Source organism: Pteropus medius, unplaced genomic scaffold (genome assembly GCF_902729225.1).
Source record: "Pteropus medius unplaced genomic scaffold, Ma_sr-lr_union100, whole genome shotgun sequence".
NCBI classification, from domain to species: Eukaryota; Metazoa; Chordata; class Mammalia; order Chiroptera; family Pteropodidae; genus Pteropus; species Pteropus medius.
The window spans coordinates 1,261,287-1,271,487 of record NW_024348527.1 but is presented as its reverse complement, the minus strand read 5'-3'; the positions used below and the strand labels follow the sequence as shown (position 1 = coordinate 1,271,487).

Below are 10,201 nucleotides of genomic sequence, written 5' to 3'. Positions count from 1 at the left end.
AAACTAGATTTTTTATGATTTACTGTCTCTTTTCCTGTCAGTTGGTCTTTCTTGCTGCTGTCAAGCTACTTTTGTAAAAGTCATCCCCATTCTCTATCTCAGTAGGCTCAACAAAGACTTTTTAACTGGGACTTAATTCTTGAAGGGAATGTTTCTCAAGGATCTTGATAAGTTATGGATTTACCTTCTCTAGTCTGTTTTGTTTATCTGCAGCTTGTTCTAGTTTGGAGAGCTTAGCTGTGGTACTAAGAACAAAATCTCTAGGAACAGGAAGCACTGGGGTCCTTGAAACCAAATGACCCTCATTTTTATTTTTGTCAGTCTCTTCTCATACTGGATGGCTCTCCAATCAGAGATTTCCTGCTGGGTCTGCTGGAAAGAATAGTTGGTGACAGGAAGCATTCTGAGGCAACTCTGGTCTCTATCACTTCCTCTCATCAGAGAAATGAACTTCAAAAAGTTAACAAGAAAAGGCACCTTCCATTGGGGCTTTCTGACAAGGAGTATTCATTGCTCTGACGAGGAGTTCAGAGTGAGGAGTATTTTTAAATTTTGCTGTAGTTGTCATGATGGATGGCAGAAGGTAGAAATAGGAGCAGCCTTCAGGGCAATTATTGCGAAATTCATAATGGAGAGGGGAAACTATTGTTACTGAAGCAGTTCAAAGTTCTATAAATGTGAACTGAATATAATGGATATTACATAGCTAGAGATACATCTAAAAGTCATAACTGGGAAAAGCAAGGAAAGCAGTTATTAATTGTACTTCCCAGTACACATCTATTTTCAGAATGATTGGAATTGTTTAAACTTTTCAGAGATGTTAGAATTTGAGTGTACTTGCTGATCCTGACTCTCTGGTGAAATGTAAGATATGTGAAACTGATGTACAAGTTTTGAAATTTAAGTACATTTTCTGTTGGCCACACTCAGGCACAAGTTCTAATTAAACACTTAGCTTTGGGGATATTAACACTTCTTTAAAGTTTATAAGGCACTTTCACATCCATTCTTTCATATGATCCTTACTATAGCCCTATGAGGATGGTATTGTCTCCATTTTATGGAAAAGGAAAGGGGATCTTAGCTTAAAAGACTGACCCAAGATGACTTGATTAGTAAAGGCAGAGCAGAAATAGAACCCAGGTCTTCGAGCTCATAGGCCAGTGTTCTCTTCAGACTACTATGCTTTCTTTGTACAATGCTAAGATTTGGGGAACAAATTCAATATATTTCTCTGATGGATACCAGCCGATGTTATAGTAGAAAAGAAAAATTAATAAATTTGTGAATTTGCAATCAAAGTGAACCTATAAAAATAAATGTCATTTTGGAATGCTATAAGTTGAAAAATCCAATAAATTAGCGTTATATCCAAATAATATCTGAAGCCCCAAACTACTTAGCTTGAGTTTGAAGTGTGTGTGTACAGGGAGGTAGAATGAATTCAGAACTATATCTCTACTCTTGATAACAAAAGAGTATTTTGTTGTTAGCATAATTTGATCTGTATTGCCAGTCTGTACTAGAAGTAAATCCAGTATGGAGACTTATCTTTTTCTTTTTTCTTGAATTGAGGTATTCCTTATAGACAGTAAAGTACACAAACCTTCAGTGTACTGCTCAATGAAATTTTGTATATGTGTAACCTCCACCCAAATAAAGATATAGAAATGTTTCTGGCCCTCCTGAAGGTTCCCTCTTGCCTCCTCCCAGTCAACACCCCCTCTCAAGGGTAACAACTATTCTGACCACTATCATCATAGATTAATTTTGCCTGGTTTCAAACTATATAAATAGAATCATACTGTATGTACTATTTTGTGTCTGTCTTCTTTTGTTCAACATAATATCTGTGAGATTCGTGCATGTTTTTTATATAGTATTACTTAGTTTTTTGTAGTTGTTGTTGCTGTGTACCATTCCTATGTATGATTCCCTACAATTTATTTATGCATTCCTGTGTCTTAAGTCAGTTCAAGCTTCTGTGACAAAATTTCTTAGATGAGGTGCGTTAAGCAATGAACATGTATTTCTCCCAGTTCTGGAGGCTAGGAAGCTCAAGATCATTGCACTGGGAGATTTGGTATCTGGTAAGGACCCTCATCCTGGTTTCAGATAACCACCTTCTTTCTGTATCCTCACATGATGGAGAGAGATCATCAATCTGGTATCTCTTATTAGGTCTCTAATCCCATTCATGAGGGCTCCATCCTCATGACCTAATTACCTCCCAGAGGCCCGGCCTCCAAATACCATTACATTGGAGATTAGGGCTTCAGCAACAATTTTGGGATGATACATTCAGCCCATAGCACCCCTGAGGATAGACATTGGGTTGTTTATGGGTTTTGGATATTATAAATAAAGCTGCTGTAAACATTTTATTTTACCATATCTTTTGATGGACATAAGCATTTATTTTTCTTAGATATAAACTTAGGAATGAAATCAGAGTAGGTACAATAAAAATACATCTTTTTCAAACAAAACTTAAATGTATGTTTATTTCCAAATATTTTGATGTAAAGTGAAGGCCTTTTTGTTGAATATGAATCATTTTTTAAATAATTTTATTAGTTTCAAGTATATAGCACATTAGTTAGACATTTATATAGTTTCTGAAATGATCCCCCTAATTGTTCTGTCTCTCTTCTGGCTCTCCACTTAGCCAATATATTAATGCTAACTGCATTCTCTGTGCCATGCTCCCCATCCCCGTGACCATTTATCAACTGCTAATTTGTACTTCTTTATTCATTCACCTCATTCTCCCAGCCCCTCAATCCTCCTCCCCTCTGGCCTTCACCAGGTTGTCCTCTATATTTGTGAGTCTGTTTTTGATTAGTTTGTTCTTTTTGTTCCTTAGATACCAAATATAAGCGAAATCATATGATATTTATCTTTCTTTATCTGACTTACTTCACTCAGCATAACAACCTCTAGGCCCATCCATGTCATTGCAAATGGTAGGATTTCATTTTTTTAATGGCTGAGTAATATTCCACTGTAAATATGAACCATAACTTTTTTATCCAATTGTCTGTTGATGAGCATTAAGTTGCTTCCATATCTTGGCTATTGTAAATTGTGCTGTCATGAATATTGGGGTGCATAGATCTTTATGAATTATTGTTTTGGTTTTCTTTGGATAAATACCCAAAGCGTAATTGCTGGGTCAAAAGGTATATCCATTTTAATTTTTTGAGAAACCTCCAGGCTGTTTTCCATAGTGGCTGTGCCAATTTGCAATCCCACCAACAGTGTATGAGAGTTCCCTTTTCTCTACGTCTTCATCAACACTTATTCTTTGATTTATTGATGATAGCCATTCTGACAGGTATGAGGTGATATCTCATTGTGGTTTTAATTTGCATTTCTCTGATGATTAGCAACCTTTAGCAACTTTTCATATGTCCGTTAGCCATCTATATTTCCTCTTTGGAGAAGTATCTGTTCAGGTCTTCTGCCCTTTTTTAATTAGATTTTTTTTGTCATTGAATTGTATGAGTTCTTTACATATTTTGGATATTAACCTCTTAACAGATATATCATTAGTGATATCTTTTTGTTTTTTAATGGTTTCCTTTGCTATACAAAAACTTTTTAGTTTGATATAGTCCCATTTGTTTATTTTTTTCTTTTGTTTCCCTTGCCCAGGGAGATATATCCAAAAAGAAATTCCTGTTAGTGATATCAGAGAGTTTACTACCTTCTAGAATTTTTATGGTTTCGGGTCTTACATTTAAGTCTTTAATCCATTTTGAGTCTATTCTTGTATATGGTCTAAGAAGGTGGCCCAGTTTCTTTTATCTTGCATGTATCTGTCCAATTTTCCCAACACCATTTATTAAAGAGACTGTCTTTACCCCATTGTATATTCTTGCATCCTTTGCCATATATAAAAATGCATTTTTAACTTAGAATAACTTAACTTAGGCTAATTTAACTTAGTATTAATGAAAGAATTGATAGCTGAGTTTCTTAAAAGAAAACCCACTTTATGAAGAGCTGCTCTTAGAGATGAAAATGTGTTTTATTTAACAGACCAAGATTCTTTGTCTGCCAGATATTAGAGAGCATTTTTGCTGTGGTTGTTGGATTGGGTGTCTCATGCTTGTGGGTAGATTGATATTTATTTTCCTGATGTCTGGTACTTAGTGCGCAAATCAGGGTTGAGAAGCCATTTTATTGCAAGCTGTATCTTTCTTGAATGGGGTCACATTGCCTTTTCCTGGGAAGTGTGGCTCACATGATCATAGAATAACATCAGAAAATCAAGTTCACTTTACAGAAATTTCCCTTAAGATTAACTTGGAATCCATCTTTTGGTTCGAAAGTGAAGGTATATGTATGATTTTATATAATCTCAAAACTTAACTCTGACAGTATAATTTTACATTACATCTAAGGTAAGGAATTTTTAAACATCATATGTCTGCTGGCAACATTTACTAATGAAGTGTGATATTGAAAGAGTATGGGAAAAATTCCTGTGGTCTGGGAGGCGGGTGAGGTGTTTGTAAACAAGAGAAAACTGGGAATGTACACCAAATAAAGAGTACTGTTTGTGGAAAGGACTCAGAATTTCTCCGGTTGTGCTGTACTACTGAGCATGCCACAGAACAGAGACCCACCTTAACCCTTTCCTTGACAAAGATTGTCGCTTCAGGTTGTTCTTGTTGTTTTCAAACAAAATTTATTTGATAATGAGTGTCAAAAAACCCTAGAATTTACATTACAGGCAATTACTTGTTGTACCACTTCAGTTATGCAAAAATAGTGGAATATCTAATCTTAGTCATGGATGCATCTGAAACCTTTAGGGGGCTCCATGAAGCCTGGATTAAGCTCAAAATACTTACCAAGGCTGTCATCTCCTCGCCCTTTCTGCCTCTCCAGCCCCAACCCTTGACAGTCTCCATGTGGCATCACTATTCCACCGTCTTTCAGCTTCCGTTGTTTTGATACAAGCTTTTCTTCTGCCTGGAACATCCTTCCTCTGTCCAGTTTGCTTAACTCTCATCCTTTAAGGCTAAGTCCTGCTATCACCTTTCTTCCCAAAGCCTTCTCCGCACCCCAGACTGGTTTAGATGACCATCTGCTGTGCACCCTTAGCCCCCTGTGCAGATGCTGACCATTCTGTATCAAAAGGAACTTCCCTCTCTCTTTCTTCCCATTAGACTTGAAATTGCTTAAGATGTGTTGCTATCCCCAGGGCCCAACATGGTGTCAGTCATATGGTAGGCATTCAGTAGAGGATTGTTAAATTGAAGTTTGAATGAACATAAAAACTAGCTTTTAGACTTTTGTCAGTGTGCCCATTTGTTCCATAAATATTTGATGGACCTTAAGGGGCAACTTATTGCAAGGCACTATGATTATAGCTATAAGAGATACAGAGATGAACACTACATGGCCTGAGATGGGAGTTCGTTCCAATAGCAGGGAGATGACATGCTGCAAATAACAATAATCTAAAGTAGAAAGTGCCCAGTGTCATAAAGGAGATGTAAATAAAGGACTATAGAGTCTTAGAAGAAGGAGCAAATACTTCTTGGTGGGAAAATTGAGGAAGAAAGGTTCATAGAGAAAGTTGCATTTGAGGTAGGATTTAAATGCAAGTAGGACATGAATGAGCAAAGAGTTTCTGATATATCGTGTGGTTTATTTTGGCTGAAAAGAGTAGATTTTAAGAAGAAGTAATGAACAGTAGGGAACAACTAGAAATATAGGAAGTAGCCACATTGGAGAGGGCCTTAAATGCTAGGCTGACATATTTGTATTTGATCCTTATCAGCTGGAGCAATCTTGGAAGCCCATGGAAGTTTTTGAACAGCTTCGTGACATGGGCAGAGAGACTCTTTAAGAGTCTGGCAATGGTGAATTTTAGTATTTTCTCAGTAAATCATTATTATAAGCTAATTAATTGCTAAACTGATAATTAGTTTTACTAAGGAAAATCTTCAAGGTCTGTAGCTCCTTGACCTTTTGGCACTAGTCCTTTCTCACTGGGAATCTAGATGAGGTGAGAAATCATATGACCAGTTAGTTCTGAGAAATGAAAATTGAAGTTGGCAGAGGAAAGAAACACTAGCAAGACAGAAATGGCTCCTAAAATGCATAAATGTGTAAAGTATTATTTTCTTAGGAACTAGGTCCAAAACATTGCCTTCAGCTGTATGGAAAGATCCGGACATCGTATATGAATGATATTGTTAACATTTATTCTTTTAGGGTAGTTTAGATCACTTCCAGTTAAAAATAACTATACTGTTCTAACCTCAGACTGTCCACTCTTCCTCTTTCAAACAGTGGGTACTGCATTGTCAGTTTGTTTTATAGTAGGTTATATAACCAGCACATCTGGTTTCTTGCCATCTTAGGCCAGGCCTTCAACAAACACTTCATGCCAGGATTATTACAACTTTCTTATCGGTCTCCCTATCTCCAGTGCCTCGAATCTAGCTTTTATCATAATGGCTACATATAGTGGGAAGAATACTGGATGGAGAATAAAATGAACTCGGTTCGAATCCTGGTTATACTACTTAATAGCTATATGACCCTGGGCAAGTCATATAACTTACCTGAGACTCTCTTCCCTCAGCTCTAAGATGGAAGTAATGTTTCTTGCCCTGCCTATCTCAAAGAGCTGTCTTGAGGATCATGTGAAAGCACTCTGAAAACTGTCAACAGCTTTACTAAGACTTGGACTCTACTGGCTGGCTTTCCACCACCATACTCCAGTCCCAGCTACCTCTCTAATCTCATTTCTCAGTATTTTCCAGAACTTGCCCTTCTGTCTGACACACACATACTTATGGTGTTCCCCTCATCTGGAATATTCTCCCTCTTACCTTTGCTGATCCAAATGCAAGCAATAATTTGAGGACCAGTTCAAATGCTATATCCTCCTTGAAATCTCCCTTGGTGACGCCAGCCCTCATTATCTTCTCCCTTTTGTGAATTTTGACAATGCTCAGTTATTATCAACACTTGCCGATACATTACCTTTTATTATTAGCTCTTTCATTTACCTAAAGCTCATATCTTTAACTAGATTATGATTTTATGATGTCTTAGTTTGTTCACTTAACATTTGGTAAATATTTATGAGGATGTTTCTTCTGTATTTCTCACAGGACCAAGTACAGAACTTTATAATTGTTGGCTCATATATTTAGAAATTCACACACAGACTCTCTGAAGAGAGAGACAATTGAACCCATCTTCTCTTCCTGGAATTTGGAGTACCCCTCCCAACAAGTTACCCAAGTTCCATCTCCTACAGAACCATACAAAAGACGTTAAGATAGGACTGTCCAATAGAACTTTCATGTGACGATGAAACTATTCTATAGCTGCACTGTCCAATATGGTAGCCACTAGCCACCTGTGGCTCTTGAGTTCTTGAAATGTGGCTACTGCAACTGAGTAATTGAATTTTAGTTGTATTTAATTTTAATTAATTTAAATATAAACAGCTGCCTGTGGCTAGTGGCTACTGTATTGGACAACATAGGTCTAGATCAGTGGCTTTCCAACTTTTTTGATCCAATAATACAATGAGTAATACATTTTATTTTACAGCCCAGTTCATATACACAGAAATAAATTTCATGAAACAGTATTCATCCTTATTAAGTGTAAAATATATTTTCTATTCAATTTTATTTTTTAGAAAATGCTGTTTGCAATGCATTATGTAGATTTCATAGCCCACCGACGAGTTATGCTGTGCTGTTTGAAAAACACATCACACATTTTATAGATGGAGCGTCTGAGTCCCACAGAAATGCAGTACGTTCTGCAAATTCACAGAGCTAGTTAGTGGCGGGATGGGACTAAATATTAGGATTCTTAGGCTAGAGCTATTTCCAAGAGGGGTGAGGAGTGATTCCTCCTTCTGTTTACCATGCCAAAAACAAAAACAAAAACAAAAACAAATTTATGGAGAAAAATCATTTGACGCACTCTTTATTTTGACTAAATAATGCCATGGTGTCTTGTTTCCTACATGAACCAAGAGCTCTGTATTTGAATATTGGTGCTTTTTGGTTTGAATAATGTCCAAAGTCAAAACTACAATACCATGGAGACTTACTTTGGACCCATTTTATGACTTGGCAGTGACACTAATGTGAAAACTGTCCTCTTTGGGAATATAACCAGGCTTTCCACTGGAAGGTTGATTCCTAAGAACAGAACTTGCTGATGAAGAATCACGGTGATTCTCACCTGGCTTTGTGGAATAGTTGCCTCAAGTCTTGAATTCTAAAGCCAATCAATTATTTTCTCCATTCATTCATTCAATATGCTACCCTGTTTGTATGCTTTATCAACAAAGATAATCTTTATGAAAGTGGCATCTTTTTATTATTCTGAAAAAAAAAAGAACAGAGTTATCAAAAGCAAAAAAGAGGCAGCAGTTTAGAGGTACAGTGATCTTTGTGTTAGGTACATTCCTAACCAGTTTGTGCATAGAATCCCATTTCCTCATGGATATGTTCAAATGCATTTTTGTCCTTAAGTGAAAACAATGACAAAAGTATACTTAAAAAGGCAACACGTTTTTCCAAAGCATCACTTTAAAGGAAAATCAGAAAGAGTTCAATTTTGCATTACATTTGATTCTCACCACTCATTAGTAGTATGAATGGACTGAAATCTCTAAGAAATGTTGTATTTTGTGTGGTCAAGTTATCTATGGCCTGATTGATTTTTCAAGCTCAAAGCCAAAAGGTCTTATCACTTAATGGTGCCTTGCCTACTAGACTGGTTATCCCTTTGCTGACTTGCCCCACAATTTTTCGGGTACAGTCCCTTGCGCTCCACTACCACTAGTACTAGCCGGTTGAATGGAATATCATAAAGTAGAGATGAATGATAACCTTTTGGTTAAGGTTCTATGATATAAGTCTACAAATGACAATGTTCTCTTAGGGTGTCAGAGTGTAAACTGGTCTATTGAGAAATCATTCATGGGTTTTGTATTATGTGACAATCCAGCATTGCTAGGATGTGACTTGTGAATACATTCAAGAAAATATGCAGTTTTGAACTTGAAAATCCTCTTTGAAATGCTTAGAATCGTTGTACAGTTCTCTATTTTCTAAGTTCTTGGTTGTCAGAAAAGCAGGTCACTGTGAGGAAGATAAATCAAGATAGAGCAGGGCCTGTGTGCAGGTGAGCAGAAGCTGGGAAGACCAGGACACTAAGTGGTCTCAGGAGGAAGTGGATGAAGCCACATTTTAGGCTGAGTTTTGTTCTGCATTCCTCCTGCCTTCCTAGGCTCTGCTAATTAATCTACCATCTACCATGCCCCTCTTCACAATCCTTGTGCTGGTTGACTTCCTCTTTACTTTTTTTAACCTCTTTCCTTTGTCAACCAAGCCCAGGAATCGGACACATTCTGGCTATACCAAGCTTATTATCTCCCTCCGCCCCACTCCGTCATGTTTTTCTGCTACCATCTCATCACCAGCACTGCAAATTTTTAAATTTCTCTCACTCTCCTCAGCCCCACCCCCACACTCAGTTGTTTGCCAAATCCTCTTGGTGTTCCCTCAACCAGGAATTTCCTCCCCTCCTCCTTCCCACTTATATCTTATTTCTGTTAAGTCTCAGCTCTGATGTAACTTTTCCTAGGTTGTGAAAAGCCCAGCTGGACTTAATCATTTGTTGCCTTCTACATCACTTTTTAAAAATAGCACTTACATTACCTGAACACAAAGTGTTCAACTCTTGGTGGGCAGAACCCAGTGAATCTCAATTAAAACAGAACATGAGCAGGATGAGTTTACTATTTGCAGCAAGTAAGGAGAGCACTGGGGATAATTCTCAATGCAGTGTCTCCCCAATACACAAAGGAAATTGCTTTTATTGGGACCAGTTATGCATATTCATCAAAAAAGGTACAGGCCTTTACATGTAGAGGCTGGGTCATTCTAGCATAGGCACAATAAGGAGTCATGCTTTATCATATATCACATATATAGAAAATGGTGGATAAGCTCCACCTGGGCAGGAGCTTAATTAGTATTATAATTAAGTAGGGTCAGTGTTTCTTTTAGGCATCCTTATCCAATAGGAACAGAGTGTTATTGCCTTGTGGTCAGCCTTTCAGAGAACATCCTTGTTCTGCAAGACAGCTCAGCAAAGATTGTTAGTTTCATAACTCAGCAACCCCTTTAACCCT

At 37.3% G+C, this 10,201-nt stretch overlaps 1 protein-coding gene and 1 pseudogene across 3 annotated transcripts in view; one reads left to right on the top strand and one right to left on the bottom strand.

Annotated features, from left to right (window-relative positions):
* Positions 1–4,995, bottom strand: part of LOC120616377 (receptor-interacting serine/threonine-protein kinase 2-like) — a 13,058-nt pseudogene extending 8,063 nt beyond the window's left edge.
* Positions 1–10,201, top strand: part of ATG4A (autophagy related 4A cysteine peptidase) — a 57,815-nt gene that overhangs the window by 22,702 nt on the left and 24,912 nt on the right. The window lies entirely within an intron of this gene.